Source organism: Schistocerca americana, chromosome X (genome assembly GCF_021461395.2).
Source record: "Schistocerca americana isolate TAMUIC-IGC-003095 chromosome X, iqSchAmer2.1, whole genome shotgun sequence".
NCBI lineage: Eukaryota > Metazoa > Arthropoda > Insecta > Orthoptera > Acrididae > Schistocerca > Schistocerca americana.
In genome coordinates this window covers 408733858-408756243 of record NC_060130.1, presented here as the reverse complement: position 1 = coordinate 408756243, position 22386 = coordinate 408733858, and positions in this window count along the sequence as shown.

The window sequence follows — 22386 nt, the reverse complement described above, 5'->3', positions numbered from 1 at the left end:
ATAATGGAAATGGTCTGGGAGCACAAACGGGAATCCTTGGAGGGATGACAACGATCTTATTGCGAAACACTATTGAGAAAATTTGGAGAATAGGCATTTGCAGCGGACTGCAGAATGATTCTACTGCCACCAATGTATGTTTTGCATAATGAGTGTGAAGAGAAGATAGGGAATTTCAGTCTTGTGTGTTGAGAGTGGATTTATCTGTGTGTCAGTATTTAACCCATCTGTATAGTTCTCTCTTAAAATTTTAGCATTTTATAAATTCTTTCATACTTTTAATGCAGCAGTAAATTGTTAAACAAATTTTCAGTTACGTATAGTGACAATGTTTAACAACAGAGCTAAATTTTCACTGTACCTACTATTCTCAGTAAAGAAGCCTTATTGAATTACCACATCAGGAAACTATTTTTGAGTTATCATATCAATGGAAGATCGTGTCAGATTTCCATATGGCTTATTTGTGTAATTCTAGAGAAGATTTGTCAAGCAAGTACAAGGTAAATAAGCTGGTAGTTGGAAGAGAGAACCACTTGAGGGTAAGCGATTCACAAGCATTTTTGAATCCTCTTGAAAGCAAAGTTACTCTGTGAGAAGATATCCGACTTACAGCATGAAAAAAAAGTAAAAAGAACCAGTGGTATTGTTGTAAACATTGAGTGCAGGCTTCTTGTGTCCTGCGATTGCAGAGCGAGAAGAATTTCCAGATTGTAGTACAGTATAAATGCTATAGGAAAGTTCTGGTGGAATGTAAATACTTTTGGATTAAAGGAGACCACTTACTGAAAAGCAGAAGCATTGTCAACAGGCACACACAAAACAAAGAAAACTTGTTGTCATTCAGAGTCATATTCTTCTTCAAGCTGGAGTAAACCACAGGCACATGCACCTGCCCCCTACAGGGCACTTGCTGGACGATCAGTGCCACTGCCGCATTTCGGCCATTAAGCTAGGTGGTGATGGAGGTGATGTCGAGAGCGGTGGGTAGAGATAGGGAGAAAGGGACTGGATGCAGGGGGTGGGATTGGTGTGGGTGGGTGGCAGTTCAGAGGGAGGCATCTGGGAATTTGGGAGTAAAGGGTGTCAGTTACATGGGCTAGGCTTTTCACCTTCACAACCCTCTACCCGCCCCATGCAGCACTATCCCCACTACATACTAGTCTACGTGCCAAAATGCAGCACTGGCAGTACTTGTCCAGCTGACACCATTTGGGGTGTAGGTATTTATAGGCATGTGTGTGTGGATGCATGTGCATGGTTTTGTAATTAACCTTGAAAAATGTAGTGCAGTATAATAGTATAAATCAGAAAAGTAATATTTATTGATTATGTCTTTTGGCTTGATTGTACTCGGCTCAGAAATGGTCACTGCAAAATGCTGCATGTTCCAGAGGATTGTACTGTAAAGGCTGGTTCATACTAGGCTTGTAATGTAGTTAAGGGGTGAGTAATTTAGTAGCTCTTCTAAATGAGGAAATGGTATGTAGGCAGCTGTGTGCTGATATATCTTTAAATTGGTGGGAAACTATCAATTGCTGCATAGTAAGCACTGCAGGGAGATTCTGACAGTCATGGCGAATCAACCAATACATATTGCGGCAAAGATTATCGTGGAGGAGGCCAATAAAGAGATGAAACATCTATAGAAGCAAAAATAGCCACAAAAGTGGAATGTTTGAAGAGATTTCTGTGGGGTGTCCGATGTGCTGCTTAAAGAACCTACAGTTGAAAACTCAGAACAAAACTTTTCCAGCTTCAGTGGTTCACAGGTGTCGCATCAGATACTGTTATGGAAGCTGCACAATATTTTAATGAGACAGCTGCTCATCATCTTCAGGTGCTTACTAAGGGTTGCTGCACTGGCTCGCCAGCATAAATGCTGACTTGCTAGAAAAATGCAGGCACCAAGGAGTGAGGCTATAAAGTCGTCGTAGACGAATATAGAGAACTATGACATCCAGTGACCCCAGCTGGAGAAACAGGCCACACAGTTGAAATCCCGTGTGTCTATTAATTAGGTCATTACCTGTATGTATTTTGACTGCTTTTTAATCATGGAGTCCCAGTATGGGGAAGTGGTCAAAAGGCTCTTTGTCTCTCCGTAATTCATTAGTGCCCCATGTGAAGATAGTGTTCAGCCACAGCAGACTTTTGTGGCTGACCCAATCTGGTGTGACATTTATGTTCAATGCATCTATCCTCAACAATGTGACATGTGTGGCTAATGTGAGTTTTCCCACACTGGCACAGAATTTTATATATCCCCAGTCTCCTTAGACCTCAATTGTCTTTGACAGAACCCAACATATATTGCACTCATCACAGATTTTATTTGGCAGTCCTTATTTCCCAATCTTGCTGGTCCATGTGCCAATGTTGAAAGACATGTCACCAACATAGGGTAGGAAAACCATCAGAGCAAAAATTGCTAAGCTCTGCTGATAAGCTCTCTGCACCTGAGAGCTCTAGCTCTATGATAGAGAGCCCGTAATATGCCACAGCATTGAGATGGATGATGGCAGCTCATAGGTCAGTGTGTGTTGCGTTATAGAACACACTATGATCCAAGAAACTGTTGTCTTTTCTGTTTACCAAGACATCTAAGAATAGGAGACCTCCATTTTTCTCTACTTTCATGATGAAGCAAATACTCGGGTGGAGTTTGTTATGGTGTTCCAGAAATGTAGGAAGTGTTGTTGCTCCATTCGACACAACTACAAAGGTGTTGTTCACATATCTCCAGAAACATTTACGTTTCAACACTGCTGACTGAGGTGCTTTTTCCCTGAAGTCTTTCATAAGAAAGGTTAGCTATTATGGGATGGAGAGCTTTCCTTTCTTCATTGTTGATGGTCTGCTTGGGTACGGGCATCTTCCTTAAGAGAAGACACAGAAATAGAGATTTTACTTGCTGATATTCTACTGATCTTTTGCCTGCAACATCTTACTTTGCAAAATGATGGATTTACTGCAGGACTGCTTATCGTCTCCAGAAGGATCCAACTGACGCACTGCAGTGGAAGATGTCTGCTCAGCTCAAAGCTAGACAGTTTCCTGAACATCTTGAAAAAAGCATAATAGCACAAGTGCCAATCTCACCACAACTTTATGGGTTGCCTAGATCTGCAAGGAAGAGGTTCCACTTCACCCCATTGTGAGCAATATAGGAGCCCCAACATATTACCCCCAACATATTACCTAGCAAAACGTCTGGCTTCACTTCTGAGCCCTTTGGTAGGAAAATGTGAACATCACATTTGAAACTCAGAGGATTTTATACAGCAACTGAGCACATTGTCTTGAATCAGCTGCTGTTTTAGTGAATTTCAATGTCTCTTTGTTCATACGAGTACCTCTGATGGAGTCATTACAACTTACACAAATTAAGTTGTAGGAGGACATCTTACATCTATTCAAAAACGTGCTTACCTTGACTTTTTATTTAATGCATAACATTTGGAGCGAACTGGCAGTGTTATGGGTAGCCCTTTGTCTATCATAATAGCTATCCTTTGTGTGGAAGACTTTGAGGAAAAAGCACTTCAGTCAGTGGGGTTGAAACTTAAATATTTGTGGAGATATGTGGACGACACCTTTGTAGTTTGGCCACATGGAGCAGCAACATTTCTTGCATTTCTAGAACACCTTAACTCACTCCCATCTGAGCATTTGTTTCATCATGGAAGTGGACAAAAATGGAGATTTCCCATGTTTATATGTTTTGGTCCACAGAAGAGACGATAGATAGTTCCTTGAGTTGCTGTGTGTTGGGTAAACCAACTTACTGACCTATATCTACGAGCTATGAGCTGCCATCATCCATCTATACGCTGTGGCATAGTTGGTTGGTTGGGTGATTAATATGGTGGCAGGGACCAAACAGCGAGGTCATCGGTTTCATCAGGTGAGGACAGGATGGATAAGGAAATCGCTCTTGCCTTTTCAAAGGAACCATCCTGGGATTTGCGTGAAGCGATTTAGAGAAATCACTGAAAACCTAAAGCAGGATGGCCAGACATGGGTTTCAATTGTTGTCCATCCGAATGCGAGTCCAGTGTGCTAACCACTGCTCCACCTCACTCGGTGTGGCATAGCAAAGACTCGCAATCGTAGAGCTAGGTTTCTCAGATGCAGGGAGCTTATCGGCAGAGCTTAGTGATCTTCTCTCTGTATGTGTATGAAACAGGTGCTCTCTGATAAACGGAGCCATAATGCATTTCAACTTGCACACACAAAAGTTCACAAACATTCAGAAGAAACGTAGAACTCCACAAGGATGGTTTTTATAAACTATGTTGGTGGCATGTCCTTTAAATTGGCAGGACGTTCAAGAAACATCGCCTTCCTCCCTCCAGCATGAGTGCAAACTATCTTGGGTTCTGTTAAGGACAACCTAGGTCTAAGGAGACCAGGGATATATAAAGTCCCATGCTGTGTGGAAAAATGTACATTGGCCATATGTGTCGCTCTGGTAAGGATAGAAGTGCTGAACATAGACGCCACACCAGATTGGGTCAGCCAGAAAAGGCTGCTGTGGCTGAACACTGTCTTTACACGGGGGTACAGGTGACCTACGGAGAGAAAAACAGCCTTTCATTTGCTTCCATGTACTGGGACTCCATCATTACAGAAGCAGTAGAAATATGTATAAGTAATGACCTGATCAGTTGAGACTCAGTATTTCAACTCAGCAATGCATTGCAACCAGAATAGACGGTATTAGGGCATCGTCGGCCACAGACGAATGAATCGGAGTCAACTCAGATGGGGAATCGGAGTCCGAACACTTAAACTGGGTGCCAACACTGCCTGCGTGCATGCTCAGCCGTGATTTGCGCTTTCCCTTGTTGTACATGTGAAGATGGTGGCTCGTTTCTCCGGCAGGGGGCTCTGGATGTCACTGTGCTCCATGTTTCGTCTACAGTGGTGTTATTACCCCACCCCTTGGCACCTGCACTTTTCCTAGTGAGTTGGCATATATATTGGCGAGCCAGTTTAGCAACACCTCAGTAAGCACCTGAAGATGACAAGCTGCTGTCTCATTGAAATACTGTGAAGCTCCCACATTATTATCCGATGCGACACCTGTGAACCACTGAAACAGTTTTTATCTCAGGAAAGTCTGAAACAGCAATACTTTTCTTTGTATGACTGAAAGTTGTGTTTAATGTTCTATTAGAAATAACATAATTTAAATCCACTGTACTGATGCTCATTTAAGGGACTCCACACCTGCAACATCAAAATTTCAGGGATTGTTCTATCTTCTTGCTACTGGGTGTCGTTTAAGAACCGTGACACATCTCTTTTGACTAAGCGAGTCCACTGTCACTGTGTTCAGGACTTGATGCTGCTAACATTTGTGTTTTTATTTATTTATCTGTTTTATTTTTTACTGAAATCCCTGGTATTCACAGGTTTTCCGTCATTTCCCTAAATCGCTACAGGCAAATGACAGGATGGTTCCTTTGAAAGGGCACGGCTAACTTCCTTCCCCATCCTTCCCTAATCCAATGAGACCGATGACCTCGCTGTTTGCTCTCTTCCCCAAAACAATCCAATCCTAGTATTGACAATAACTTTCCCAACTTAGTGGTTATGGCTGCTAGTTTAGTACAGTGGACATTTGAAACCCATCCATCCATGTAAACCTTAAAAACTTGAATGTTGTGTTGTCACTAAGCCGTGTTCCTGAATCACAAGAAATGGGTGACTGAAAAGAAATGAAACATAGATAGGTTTACTTATGGTTCAACTACACAGACTGTTCCCAAGGGGAAAGCCACTTAGCCAGTTGCAGTCTATTTAAAATTACCTTAGGATTGACAGCTACAAAGGAAGTAGTGAGAGATGAGGCCCAGGAGGAAGGCATAGCACAAAGCTAGTCAATTCCATGAGACATGTAGTGACAACTGCTACCCTAGTTGCCTTACCTTTACCCGCACCGCAACACTTGTTCACTATGCTTTAGCTTCAGGCATCTTGCGGCGGTTATCTATTCATTGTGTGATGCTGAACAATGTTTGAAACAAGTTTGTCATCATGGAATAAGCATAGCAAAAGGAAGCTATTTTTAAAAAATTTCAGAAATGATCTTGGCATTAAATAACAGCGCTGGCAGTGTCACTTCCAGCATTTGTGATAGCAATGAGAATAATGTCAATTGAGATTTTTCATTGCCGTCACAATAAAGATGCATAGGCAGATTTAGATGAAGGTTTGGCATGTGCAGTTTAAATATTTCCATAGAAAAATTATATTTTTAGAAGTTTTTACTGTTAATAAGATGGCTGTTATCAGAAACAGAGTCTGAATGAAGTTCATCTCAGGAAGTGAGTTTTATTGACCAAAAGTAATCCCTCTCACTTTCTGTAATATAGCGGTCGCAATACTGTTCTACAGTATTGTTATTTATTCCAAACCGATGTTTCCTCACATCGATTAACAGGCATATTCTTTTTTGTTATGTTACAAGTAAACAGTTTGTTCACAAAATGTATCAACAGGTTAATTATGAATCTAGTGCTTCTTTTCGCGCAGTGAAACAAAAACGGCAACAGCTAAGTGTTGTACATGCAGCTGTAGCATCATGTGTCACAGTAAACTCAAATTACCTTGTGTTGAATATCTCTGAAAGAGTTTAGATTTGGAGCAAATGAAAATCTCGTGTTATCTTAAAGGTTTTTTGCGTTGTGTGTTCATCTAAATTCTGTAAGAAAAAAGTTTCCTGCATGTCAAAAATTCAGTAATGTCATAAGGAAATAATTTTTAAAATTCCAGAATTCCTAAAGTGGAGTGTGTGCTGATATGAAACTTTCTGCAGATTAAAACTATGTGCCAGACTGAGACTTGAACTCTGGACCTTTCCCTTTCACAAGAGAACTTCTGTGACGTTTGGAAGGTAGGAGTTGAGGTACTGGCAGAAGTAAAGCTGTGAGGATGGGTTGTGAGTTGTGCTTGTGTAATTCAGTTGGTAGAGCAGTTACCCACGGAGGGCAAAGGTCCAGAGTTTGAGTCTCAGTCCAGTCCGTAGTTTTAATCTGCCAGGAAGTTTAATATTTTCAGTTTTGTGTATGTCAACTTAAAATTTTGTTGCTGCAGATATAACTGATGAAAAAATTGTGCAGCAGTTCCAGAAGTCACTGATGTTAGTTCCATATTTGTTCATCAACCAGATATAAGATTTACTGTGTGTTGTGTGCAAGTCGTGGCAACTCTGCTTAGCACCTCCATGTGTTCCTTTTGAAGTGTCAATCCTAAAGTAATTTTGACAGACTATACCATAAATTTCCTTGATCAGACACATTTAAAATATGGTATATACTGTAGAGGAATGTTTGACCAGGATGCGCCCTATTAAAACTCGTCAGAGTTTCCCAAGTTATTTATTATTTCCAGCTACAGTGCTCCCATTCCACTCGGTCTGCATCACTGGGTCCCGCAATGCTGAGGACTCCACTTCGCTGTCTGCAAAACAGCTTGGCACGGAGTGGCTGTCTCAGCGACCCATGCAGCGCACTGCTGTGTGTCGGCCTTGCATGGCTGCGGAGTTGTGACGACGTCAGGATGCGCCGGTAGTCTTCTCCCCTGCCGCCTCAGCGCCGCTCATTGGGAGCTGCAGGGCAGCCCGTGGCGTGCTTCCTCGCCAGTGTGGCTAAGATTGCGGCGACAACAAGTGCCTGCGATCCGTGGTCTAAAGCTGCGCCCCTTGCCTCAGGATGACTACGGCGTGTATTTGGGGCCAACAAGACTGCCCGCAGTAGCGAACTGTGGCGTGGCCCCCCACTGGCTGGTTGCGGACCCTGCGTTGGCCTAGTAGGGTTGAACCAGCGACCTGCCGAGGACTGGAACACTAGCGCCCCATCTGCTGCTGCATGTAGCTGGTGGTGTGACACGCCCCACAATCCAGGAGAGTTGTCACACTTGAATACCTTGTTAGTGAACCCCATTTATATGCGGCTGTGCGCCTCTGTTTTGCTAACGAGCCACTCTGACGAGTCATGTACGCATAACACCTGGGTTGGGCCAGGGCCCCTTCTGCCTGTAACTTGTGCCATCCAAACTGCTGCATTTACTCTTTTCAGCAGGTCTATGGCCATGTGGCCTTCATTCTACTTCGCAACAGCCTGGTAACATAACTTACTGTCAACAGGCCTGCGCCTGGCTGTAATTTGCGTGCTCCAAAATATTCCACTGAAGCTAAGCTCTTCCCATTTTAAATAGTGGCGCCGCTACATTATTCCCCCCTTCAGAAAGACCCGGTCCCCGGGTTGACCTCTAACTACTCTTAAACTTGTTTGGGTCGGCACCTACTTATGACATATTTACTACTACTATTAGAAAACTTAGATGTGGTCTAGTCCTCTTGAAACATATGACATGGGACAAAAAGTAAAAATTCCTTACTGGATGACCACTCCACTTAATAATGCTCAATCAACATGCAACAAGGTTAAGGCTGCGATGGCACTTGGCACAGAGGTGCTCAAGATGATCATTCCTTGTTGTTGCCTTTCCCTATATTGAGCGATATGCTGCACTAGTTGTTCAGCTTATATGCACCCCTCTTTATATGAAATGAACTGGTTTACAGATCTCAACAGACCTGACTCCAGTGTTTGATTTGACATGGTCAGGTTCTGCCTTGGCAAAAACCCTTAAAGTTGCTTCTGGCCAGTACAGCTGTGGCTGTGTAACATTCAGTTGCGTGCTCCCGAAATTGACACTGGTAGATGGAAGGTTGGTCCTATTATGTTACACGCAGTTCCATTGATTAAAATTCTGCTCCCCTCGAGCTCTGTACGTTTTGCTTCTGCAAATACTCCCTGCTCAAAACAACTTGCTACTACTGTCAAATTTCGTAGGTGGAGAAGATCCATCGCATCCCGACCTGTTGCAAGCTCAATTTTGGCTCCACGATGTCCCTTTGATAGCCTATTTCTTTCCTCCTGGCTAAAAACAACTGCACTGTGCCCATGTCCGGATTGGTGCTTATCACCCTGGCTGGACATACCGTTACCTTCTCTCTATGGCAGCTCTGTAATTCCTCCCTTGTCATCCTGGTGTACCGGCTGTTAACTGCCGAGATTAGCTTGGTCGACGCTCACTTTCTCAGTGACCTGAGAACAGTGATTACCATCACCCTTCCTCCTTCTTCAAAAAGACTGCTGTCCCCAGCAGGCTTACAGTACTCAAAAACACATACAACATATGAAAATACAATGCCTAATTAATCTATGCAAACTTAATGATACAAAACAAGAAAACAAAAAAAATACAAATACTCCACTGCTTTCTGGATCGCAAAGCATACAGTACGTCATGCTGTACTCTATCTTCCTGGTTTTCTCTGCCCTGAACCCCTCTCTTCACTCCCTTTCTTCCTCTTCCCTTCCTGTGACATGCCTGGAATCATATAGCGACAACCCTTAAATAGCCGTAACTGCCCAATGTGTACTATCGTTGTTCTAGTTGGCAGCTGAAGCTTAACATTAATGGGGGATGTGGTTTCAACTACTTGGTATGGCCCTTGACACCTCGTGACGAACTTCTTTGTTTTCCCTTTCTACATTTACATCTACATTTATACTCCGCAAGCCACCCAACGGTGTGTGGCAGAGGGCACTTTACGTGCCACTGTCATTACCTCCCTTTCCTGTTCCAGTCGCGTATGGTTCGCGGGAAGAACGACTGCCGGAAAGCCTCCGTGTGCGCTCGAATCTATCTAATTTTACATTCGTGATCTGCTCAGGAGGTGTAAGTAGGGGGAAGCAATATATTCGATACCTCATCCAGAAACGCACCCTCTCGAAACCTGGACAGCAAGCTACACCGCGATGCAGAGCGCCTCTCTTGCAGAGTCTGCCACTTGAGTTTGCTAAATATCTCCCTAATGCTATCATGCTTACCAAATAACCCTGTGATGAAATGCGCCGCTCTTCTTTGAATCTTCTCTATCTCCTCTGTCAACCTGACCTGGTACGGATCCCACACTGATGAGCAATACTCAAGTGTAGGTCGAATGAGTGTTTTGTAAGCCACCTCCTTTGTTGATGGACTACATTTTCTAAGGACTCTCCCAATGAATCTCAACCTGTTACCCGCCTTACCAACAATTAATTTTATATGATCATTCCACTTCAAATCATTCCGCACGCATACTCCCAGATATTTTACAGAAGTAACTGCTACCAGTGTTTGTTCTGCTATCATGTAATCATACAATAAGGGATCCTTCTTTCTGTGTATTCGCAATACATTACATTTGTCTCTGTTAAGGATCAGTTGCCACTCCCTGCACCAAGTGCCTATCCGGAGCAGATCTTCCTGCATTTCACTGCAATTTTCTAATGCTGCAACTTCTCTGTATACTATAGCATCATCTGCGAAAAGCCGCATGGAACTTCCGACACTACGTACTAGGTCATTTATGTATATTGTGAAAAGCAATGGTCCCATAACACTCCCCTGTGGCACGCCAGAGGTTACTTTAACGTCTGTAGACGTCTCTCCATTGAGAACAACATGCTGTGTTCTGTTTGCTAAAAACTCTTCAATCCAGCCACACAGCTGGTCTGATATTCTGTAGGGTCTTACTTCGTTTATCGGGCGACAGTGTGGAACTGTATTAAACACCTTCCGGAAGTCAAGGAAAATGGCATCTACCTGGGAGCCTGTATCTAATATTTTCTGGGTCTCATGAACAAATAAAGCAAGTTGGGTCTCACACGATCGCTGTTTTCGGAATCCATGTTGATTCATACAGAGTAGATTCAGGGTTTCCAGAAACGACATGATATGCGAGCAAAAAACATGTTCTAAAATTCTACAACAGATCGACATAAAAGATATAGGTCTATAGTTTTGCGCATTCTAGACAGCAACTGCATTGAACGCAGCCACGATGCCTTACAGGAGATTTCGTCGCCGTTCTAAACAGACAGTTTATAAAACCATCGAGAACATCGAGTTAGCCACCTCAGCTGGAGACAAGAAGAATCGCATACCAGTTAAGAGTGTAGCTGCTACTGCACTTGTCGACGGACCTTGTGTTTTCTGTGGTTGTAGACTTAATTTTAGTATTGACATTAATGACACATTCTCGCATGGTAATGGTTGGCTCACTGTAGCCATTGTACGTGGAGGTAGAGACTTGCGGTACATGGCTGTTAGAAGGGGGCAAGTTCTTTCGCGTACTCTGTGTAGAATCGCATTGGTATCCCGTCAGGTCCAGTAAACTTTCCTCTGTTGAGTAATTTCAGTTGCTTTTGTATTCCTTGGACACTTATTTCGATGTCAGCCATTTTTTCGTTTTTGTGAGGATTTAGAGAAGGAAATGCAGTGCGGTATTCCTCTGTGAAACAGCTTTGGAAAAAGGTGTTTAGTATTTCAGCTTTACGCGTGTCATCCTCTATTTCAGTGCCATCATCATCCTGGAGTGTCTGGATATGCTGTTTCGAGCCACTTACTGATTTAACGTAAGACCAGAACTTCGTAGGATTTTGTGTCAAGTCGGTACATAGAATTTTACTTTCGAATTCACTGAACGCTTCACGCATAGCCCTCCTTACGCTAACCTTTACATTGTTTAGCTTCTGTTTGTCTGAAAGGTTTTGGCTGCGTTTAAACTTGCAGTGAAGCTCTCTTTGCTTTCGCAGTAGTTTCCTAACTTTGTTGTTGAACCAAGGTGGGTTTTTCCCATCCCTCAGAGTTTTACTCGGCACGTACCTCTCTAAAACTCATTTTACGATTGCCTTGAACTTTTTCCGTAAACACTAAACATTGTCAGTGTCGGAACAGAAATTTTCGTTTTGAACTGTTAGGTAGTCTGAAATCTGCCTTCTATTACTCTTGCTAAACAGATAAACCTTCCTCCCTTTTTTTATATTCCTATTTACTTCCATATTTAGGGATGCTGCAATGGCCTTATGATCACTGATTCCCTGTTCTGCGCTAACAGAGTCAGAAAGTTCGGGTCTGTTGTTACCAGTAGGTCCAAGATGTTTATCTTCACGAGTCGGTTCTCTGTTTAATTGCTCGAGGTAGTTTTCGGATAGTGCACTCAGTATAATGTCACTCAATGCTCTGTCCCTACCACCCATCCTAAACATCTGAGTGTCCCAGTCTATATCTGGTAAATTGAGATCTCCACCTAAGACTATAACATGCTGAAGAAATTTATTTGAAATGTATTCCAGATTTTCTCTCAGTTTTTCTGTCACTAATGCTGCTGAGTCGGGAGGTCGGTAAAAGGAGCCAGTTATTAACCTAGCTCGGTTTTTGGGTGTAACCTCCACCTATAATAATTCTCAGGAACTATCCACTTCTACTTCACTACAGGTTAAACTACTGCTAACAGCTTATAGGGGCTGGATAGCATTACCCATTGTCCTACTCTGTACTGTGGTAAACTTCCTTTCCGCGTCACTGTGTCTTCCTGCCTTTCCAAAGCCTTCATATTTGCCTTTTGTACCCATTTCCAGACATCCCGAATTGTTCTCGCGAATTGACGTACAGATTCATCGTTCCTTCCTTTCTGTTGTTGTTTTTGTTGTGGTCTTCAGTCCTGAGACTTTCTGTAGCTTCACTAAATCAGTGACAGCATTTTTCACCCATACATTACCTCAGTACTAGGCCACAGTGTTGGCAGAGTAATCTCATTAACAGTGCTACTTTTCATAACAAACTTCTGTGTACTAGCCACAAAACATTCATGTTGTAAGCTCATTAGATGTTGCTACTGCAAGTGTACGCATATTCATAAATTATATAATTGTATGATACGGAATGAAAAGAGTAATTAAATAGGTAAAGCCTGCCGTGGGCTTATCAGATGTATATTATTACAGTAATAAAATGCAATACATTAGGAACACAACTAAAGTTAGATTGTTAAAAAGGAAATAGTTAAGTGACAGTAATTCTAATATTCCCTTGTATCTAAGTTTAGATAAAAATATAATGTAATCCATAAGAACAAGTTTATGGAACTAACAGAATAATATAAAATGATAAAATAGATACATAAAGAAACCAAAGGGAATGAAATGAGAGACTGTAGTAAGTAACCAGAGCACTCTGTTGTCATGGCCGCCAGAGTAACACATACACGAGAAGTGGTCAGAGGAACTTAACTGCCAGGGAATCTTACCCTGAAACATATCATTGCAAGAATGATAAAACAACGTACCAGTCAATTAATAAGATTATCTAGTAATGAAATATATAAACAAAGAAGGGACAAGAAACCATGAGTAATACACTCAATGTAAGAATGAAACAAACATATAAAGCACTGGATACTAGGTAAAGACAAAAGCAAGATATGTATGAGAGGTGTTCAATGGTTAAAGTAGGACACTGTCAAAGCAAGCTAATTAGACATTGGGTACAAAATTGCTCTGCCCAATGAGCACTTTTGCTGGCTCTTGTTTTTATAACAAGTTGAGAGCATGCCATTTTTGCACCATGTGGAACAGACATACCTTATTCTCAGTGCTCCCTAAAGTATGACCAGTTTGATGAATGCAATCCCAAATCAGTGTTTTTACATGGCTGCGAATAGTCCCTAAACCTTACGCCAAAAGAGCAGCTGGTTCGGTCGATATAATATGTATCACAGTTGTTACAGTCAATCCTGTATACTCCAGAGCCAGCAAATTTGTCATATGCCCTTTTCGGTTTATGTTTAACAAGCAATTTTAGGGTGGTGTTAACTGGAAAGGCACATCTAACATTAAATTTTCTGAAACGTTTCCCTATTTGCTGGGACATTTTGCTGTGAAATTTCCTTGGAATGGTTTTCATTCTTTTCTTATTGGTTCTATTTTATGGGTGAGTGTCCATTTGCCTGCTGTTTATTCTGTCAGTTCCATAAGCTTCATTCTTACACACGTCATTCTATTTTTACCTAAAATTTGCTACAAGAGCATATCAGAATTATTTTCACTTAATTATTTCCTTCTGAACAATTGAACTTTTTTCATATTCTTAATTGATTGCATTTTGTTACTGTAATAAATTATACACCTGGTAAGCCTGCTATAAACTTCACCTGTTGAATTATTCTTTTTATTCCATATCGTACAATTATATAATTGACGGATGTGTGTACATCTACAGCCGTGACATCTAATGAGGTTATTATACAAACATTTTGAGGCTAATGCACAGCAGTTTTTTATGGACAGCATTGCTGTTAACAAGATGACTCCACCAACACTATGGCCCATTATATTTCATATTTTGAATATGTGTACGATGCTAAGCTGATTTTGTGTTTGTCTTTCGACAATACCTCTATGACTCCATAAAATTAGGCCATATTTAAAACAAGTATATCTCCACCTATTTAATGTGTGTGTTTTCCACATGTATGTTAGTAATACTTTGGTCTGTTTTATTATTTCAAGATGTAGACAACCCACTAGTTGTATTTGTACTTTTTCCCATGTTTGCTACAGATATGATGATGGTAATTGCTGACTGAAACAGATAGTCAGGGACCTAATGGTTTTGAGATCAGAGACGGAAATAAAGAACTTTATAATACTCGTAAAGTTTAATGTTCGTCAAAGCAATACTGACTGAGATATAGTTAGTTGTTTGACTCCTTGCTTGACTTCGATGCAGAGCAAGTGTGAATTTATAGTGACTTTGAACTGTTATAACTCGAACCATATTTTGTTGACTGAAACGAAATTTGGCCATCTTGTACAACATTAAGAATATTAATGAAGTCAAAAAATGGGAAATCCAGGATGGAGAATGTAATGGTATTATGGAAATGATACTTGCTACTCATCATATAGCGGAGATGCTGAGTCATAGAAAGGCACAGCAAAAAGGCTCAGAAAGTGAGTGTGTCCAACAAGGGCTTTGTCAAAAATAGACTACGCACACACACACACACACACACACACACACACACACACACACACACACACACACACACACAAAGGCTTCAGCTGCCGGAGACTGAGTCCCTGTGGGCTGTGGGTGTGAGCTGCTTTTGAATGTGTGTCTATTTTCAGTGCACACCTTGTTGGCCGAAAGCTCACTTTGTGGCAAACTTTTTGTTGTACCTGTGTGCGACTCAGCATCTCCATTGTATGGTGAGTAGCATCTATCCTTTTCATAATATTGTTGAGTAATAATGAAAAAAAAAATTACGTAACTTATTCAGCCAGAAAATTTTACACAAAATCGCCTAAAAAATTGGTAAAACAGCAAAAAAAGAGTATGTGATTATCTAATGGGGGCTAACAATGCTAGATAATTTGAATGGAAGATGGGCATGAAAATCACAGTATGAAAAAAATTAAAACTTTGGGTTCTTATATCTCCTAGAGTAAGTGCATGCTGAATATGAAACATAATATGCAATAGGTTGGTAGCTTAGTGATATGGAAAACACAATTTCCTTCACCTTCCCTTTTCCAGTGGTATACAAATGTGGTGATAAAATGACAGTTTTATGAAAAATGTGAAAGTGGGGTGTATTAAACTCTTTTTACAAATACTGTTCTCTCTTAAAGCTTCAAAACCAGTTTCATTCAAAACTATGTGTTTAAAGCCTCCTAGAACAATGGGTTTAATTTTCAATATAGGCTAACAATGCTAGAAGAATTGTGCTGCATATAAATTTTGACTATGGCTTCTTATCTCTCATTTATTAAAAGCATTTTAAACATGAAACTTTGGCCACAACTACTTAGCAACATAAGTTTTTCCAAAATAAAATGTCATTCACGTCCTGATTTCCAGATTTCTACAAAATCAGTTCAGACTTGATTTTTTTTTTTTTTTTGAGATTACAAAAATAGATCACATTCAATTTGCTTTTAGAAAATCTTTTTCCAAAGTAGATTTCAAACTAATCACAGTTGGAAAGACCGTTTTGAGGCATACAGAAAATCACGTTTGATGTGCACTAGCAATACTTGAAAATGATGGACAAATTTGAGGAAATGTACCGCAGCAACAGGTTACATTTCAAGAATCTGTTGACTGTGTTTTGTTACATGTATTTTTTAATTTGTATTATGACGAAGTAATACCTTAGTGTATTACCTTGGTCCACACTGACATTGTTTACAGTTTAACATCATCATATATTGCATCCCACCTACTATGGAATCTTCCAGCAATGAACATAGACCCAACTGCAGAACCCACCTACTATGGAATGTTCCAGCAATGAACATAGACCCAACTGCAGAACCGAGCTCCTGCGGCCACTCCTGCCTGCTGCCTTACGCTGACTTTTCCTTTGTCCAAGCTACACCCAGCTGAACTGACTGGCTTGCAGGTGTGCACCTCCATTCCATTACACAACTCTGCAAGGTTTTGAAATGTAAATTAAGAAACCAAATCACAGGCTTGGGAACCTGGGTGAAGACACTCAACCATAGCTGGTATTGTACAGCTTTCAGGCGTGGCCCCTGTAGTGATGGGGCCACCAATTGATGATCTTGAGCTGGTAATGTCAGTGTCACCATGGACCTATTTGATGTCTTACTTGTCAATATAAAAAATAAAAATAAATGCAATGGAACATTGACAACAGGTTGCTGGAGTGTAGCTGTCTGCCATGGTACAGGCTCTCAAATTTTTCCGTCTTTTTCAGGTATTGTTGGCGCACATTGGGAAATTGAACAAAAGTTACTGAATGTTGGAAAATGTGCCCTTCCCAATTGCGATTGGTTTGAAATCAGTTATGGAAAACAACTTTTCTAAAAGCAAGTTGAATGTGATATATTTATGTAATTTTTACAAAAATAAAGTTTGAACTGATTTTGTAGAAATTTGGAGAGCAGTACGTGAATGATATTTTATATTGGAAAACTATATGTTGTGGAATTATGTCCAAAGTTCAGTGTATCATGCCTCTAATCAACAAGATATTAGAAGCCATTTAAAACTTTGTTTGCAGCACTGCACAATTTTTTCGGCTACTTTGCCTCAATTTGTGTAGTATCGTTAGCTCATTGAAAATTAAGCCCAATGTTTGGGGGTGGGGGTTGTTTCGAATGAAGTTGATTTTGAAGCTTAAGTAGAAAATAATTGTTGTAAAATAAGTGTAGTAGAGTATACCCTACTTTCAAATTTCCACAAAAATCATCATCTTTTTGACAAATTTATAGGTTATTGGAAAATAAGGAAATATTGTATTGCACATTCTTATGTTACCGAACTATTGCTTATGAAGGTTCATGTTCAGCATGCCTTTACTGTACAAGCTATAAGAATCTGAAGTTTACATCTTTTTTTTGCTGCAATTTTCACTCACAACTTTGATTCAAATTACATAGCATTCTTAGTCCGTGTTGCATAATCAAATACACCACTTTTGCAGTTAAAACCATTGTCTTTCTGATGAACGCAGTCTGCAATGTTTTCTATAAAATAGTTTCTTGCAAAATCAGGTGGTATATAAATGAAACGTCATATTTGAGGACCTTGTGTTGTTAGGTTACTACATGCCAAGTTTTATGTTTGTCGCAGTTTTAGTCCGTGAGATATTAAAGCCAACTTCTGGAGCCAGTTTTTGTGATCAATTTTGTCTAAAATTTTCTGGCTGGATATGGCTTATAAAAAGTTTTTTTATTATTTCTCTTAAGATAAAGCATAAAGTTGAACAAGATGGCCAAATTTCATTTCTTTTGAGAAAGTATTGCCAAAGATGTAAAAGTTCAAAGTTGTCAGAAATTCATGCTTGCTCTGTGCAGTCGCTCAAGGAGTCAAACAAGTGACAATATCTTGGCCAGTATTGCTTCACAGAATGTTAAAGGCTACCAATGTTCATTGGTTACATGTGCGAATGTTCACATAAAATTTCAATGAAATCCGTGATGGTCAAGCTGGGAGATCTAGGCGAGTTGACTTGGAATGACCCTCTGTTGTAGTGTGAACCAGCTTTTCGACGGATGCACAGATATGTGAGCATACCAGAGTGAAGTGTATTGGCTACAGTTCAGATTAGCAGATATACTAGAGACTAGCTAAATCACAAACATCTGTAGTTTTTTGTGTGCTCATGGCGGTACTATAGGTACACGAAGCATTATATTTGAAACCATAAAACTGTATTGCACTAGAAAACTATCCAGACTATTGCAGCCCAAAGAAGCTTCGATCAGACCCTCTAAATATATAGTAGTATGTCTCGTCAGGTTTGATGAGATGAAGAAAGAAGGGGATAAAATCTTGTTTTTAAGTGTAGTTGCACAAATAGGAATAAAACGGTAATGTGTTCATTTGTTCAGTAATGTTAACGCTAATCATGTATACATATCCTGTAAACAGATTCGTTCCACATCATTTTGATAAAAGAATTTTTCAAATGATCTATGTAACAACTAACCAAAGTAACTGTTCTGTGTGCCATAAAGCTGTTCCAAGATTTCATTTTCATAATAACAGAGTACCTAATGTCTGTAACTTTCCTGATCCCTGTATTTGAATAATTTATTGTTGATATGCTGGTTTTATGGAAATTTTTTTAACTAATTTCTGCATTGTCTTGTAAATACATCACTGGTGGGTAGACAGACTTGGACAGTGTTTGGCTCAGTTGCAGAAACTTTTTAAAAACACGAAACAGCTGAAGATTAATTGTAAGATATTTAAGAGTTGTTCCTTTTAGGAAGTTAAGTCCCAGTAGAATAAGTCAAGTAATAAGTTTTTGAATATTACTTGGATTATTTAAGTATTTAGAGTTCACTGGTAATGAGAAATATGTTCCTTAGTACAACAAACATTGGTATTAACTACTATGCCTTTCATGATTTTAACAGATTCATTTATATATTAAACGATATGTAATTTTTTGTTTGTGTTATAAACGCTATATAAATTTTATTATTATGTAGAAGGCTACGTAATACATGATTTGTTTGTGATTGTTGTTTCTTGGCCTAGGTATTATATCCATCTTTGTGCGTCAGACCAATGTGATGTGGATAGGATTCATACTCCTCATTAAACTCTTCAGTTTACTCCAGCGTGATATGGTAGCTGTTGGAAAGTATGTGAATGTGTTAAAAGATGAAGAGTTCTTCCAAATGGTGACGGTAAGGTCATATTACATATCTTTCTGAAATAAAGGTGATGTACATGTTGTTGATGTAAACTGCACTTTCTTTTTCTTCGAAGATGTGTTTTTTTCGTGGAGGATATTTTTCTTTGACAGTGAACTAAACCAGTTCTAACGGAAAACAGTTATTTGCAAAATACAACAAAGTACTGGTACATTGATATAAGCAGAAGTTGGAAGAGAACAGAAGTGCATTAGTAACTAATATGATCCCTGTGGAAGTAATTTAATTTGAGAATGGAGGAGCAATGAGGGGAAATTGAGAGACCTGACTACAAAATATATCACATTGGGGAATAGCCAGAAGGTTTCAGGTTTTGTGTGTGTGTGTGGGGGGGGGGGGGGGGGGTGATTTTAAAGACATCAAGGGAGCTATTCGGCTTACAAAACTGGAAAAAGGTTGTGAATAGATAAAATTAAGTTGACTGGAGATATTGCTATATTTGATCAGAAGGTTTCAGCAATACTGAAGGGAAAGAATGCCAATGGAATAAAATTTGGGAAAAGTGTAAGACAAGGTTATCACTTAAACTCTTAAGCAGATATTTGAAAGATATGATTGCTCATTTTTTATTAGTGGATAGGAGGTCAAAACTGGTGTGTGAAACTTAGTTTTGAAATTTGTAGTCAGTGTGCTGCTTTTAGCCAGATATGGAAAAGAACACCAAGGACAGAAGTGATCAAAGCCACGAGAAAAGATTATGGAATGAAAATAAACATAAAGTAAATGAAAAAGACAGGAGGAGGATACAAAAGTTTAAAAATAATGCCGAACGGAAACAAACTAGAATATGTGGAAAATTTTCAGTGCCTAAAAAGGAGTAGAAAGAATTTGAGGTGAGACACTGACATTAAATGAAAAATAGCAGTGGCTAAATTTGCATACTATAGTAACAGGAAGATTTTCTGTAACAGAATGTAAACTGGATTAAGGGAAAAGTTTATGGAATGTTTTGTTGGGAATGCCCTATTGCAGGGATGAGCAATTGTTCTGGCTTGGGATTAGTGGAGGACCACACCTTTTAAAATGATTGAATTCATTAGTTAATTTTGCATGTCAGTAAAGGTATAAATTGTACCACAAAAGTCAATAAATAAAATACTGACAGTTTTATTCAATTTATCATGCTAATTTCATATCATTGGTAGCTCCAAGAACATTTAATGTTAGAATCAATTCAGTGAAACAAATATATCGTGTCACCCTTGTCTACTTGCAGGTAAATCTCATTATACGGGATAGTACATTCTGCAGAATTGTCTCGCATACCAAATTTGTGTTAATTGATAGTAATTATATATGTAAAAATGAGGTCAGGTTCTCATTTATTCACATATTAAGCTTCCGGATAATCTACTTTGCAAGAATTTGCTGGTGCTACAATCAGTTTAGTTTCCATGATGGATTTACTCAAATGGAAATCCTTTGTGGCTGAAGTGTTCTTGCTAGGCACTTGACATTTGTTTGCAGTGCCACACTGTTTTGCAAAAAAATGTTTAATTGTTTGCTTTGCAGTCTTCATTGCCTGTTGATTTTACAACTCTGTGTAACATTTAAGATAACATTCATCTTCTCTCTTCAATTTTGCACTCCTTGCTCCTGAAGGATCATGTTCTTCAAAAATCGTCATTGCGGTGGCAATCTCTCTGAATAACTCTGCCAATTTATTCATTGTCAGTTTTCCAAGAGGCTGAATTTCCTAGATTTCTGTTTCTTCTGTATTAATTATTACTATTCTGATTGAAAGTGTCAAATCTTCGTTGCTCAGTTTCTTGAAATGGGAGTTTGGGAGGGCACATTCGGCATAGGTATCAGTGAATCCAATCTGACATGCAAGGTCTGCAGTTTCTAACAACATCAGTAGCGATCTTAATATTGAAGTGCCACCAGAAAAAAATTGGTGGTTAAGTTTGTCACTCAAATCACATTCTTTTAAGCGATTAAAGAAAATTTTATGCAGATAGCATGCCTTGATTGTAGAAATAACTACCTGCTCCAATTTTTTCTTTCTCACAAAAGGCTTTCAGTTCTGTTTAGTTCATTAAAAAATAGTTGTTGAAAACATCAGAAGTCATCATTTTTATTCCATCTCCAATGAACTCCGAGCCTGCTCTTGTCGCAACCCTTTTTATAGTGCTCTAGGATTTTGAGAGTAGAAGATATAAGGGGCTTTAATTTGCAATCCCCTGCAATACTAACATTGAAAAGAAGTGTGCATCAGTTCTTGGCAGCCTTAAATCCTGGTACTGTTTTTTCTTCAATAGAAGTCAGCATGTGGCTAGGCATTTATTTAAAAAATAAGATCGTTTCATCAATGTTGAAAACCTGCTATGCAGTATAGTCTTTTTTTCTGTCACAACTTCTTCGAATGTATCTTTAAATTCCTCAGCTCCAACTTGATCGGCCACAGCTGCCTCTCCTGTCATTTTTTAATGTTGTGATAGCCAAAATGATGCCTGAAGTGATCAGACCAACTTCAGCTGGCCGAGAAAGGCACTGAATCATACTCATCGTTTGTTAAATCTGCATACAAGGTCTTGGACTGTAGCTTCGGTAGCAGCTGCAGAGAGAGGCATTTGCTGTTGGTTGTGGTGCTGAATCCAGTGGCTTAGCATTTTTTCTGTTTTTCCCATCATCTCTGAGCAAGATTTGGTCACTCTAGTCACACTTAAAGTAGTTGGAGATTGAGCAGTTTTCAAATCGACTGCATTGTCACAAATAGTTCTCACAGTGGATTCACTAAGTAACAAAGCACACTGAATGTCTAACGATCCAAAACACCTTTATTTCTACTGAATACGACTTCTCTCAATACTTTTTTCCATTGATGAGCACATTTTCTTTCCTTTTATCCGACATTTTAGTAGAGACCTTGTCAAATACAACTTCACAGCTCTGCTGACCTGAATTGACGGTTCAAGTTTTGAGAAACATGACAGAAGATGGGTGTTGAAATGTGCTCAGGCATTACTGCTTCTGCATACTGTTTACAGATAGCAGTACTAGATTTAAAACTAAAATTACGTATATGTGAAAACCCGTATAACTGATCCATGTATAACCGTGTGTGTGTGTTTTTCGGTGGGGGCTGCAAGTTTCTGCATCATGCAAATTTTTCAGCAGACAAACATTTTTAAAAGTCATTTAATGTCAAAGCATTAAACATTTCTTTCACTGAGTGTCCTGAGTGAATGTCAAGTAAGTTCAAACTGCAGCTTCTCAGGTGCTGTGCCAGTATCAGCAGTGATGCAAATGTAAGAGAGCAAACAGAATTGAGGCTCAATTT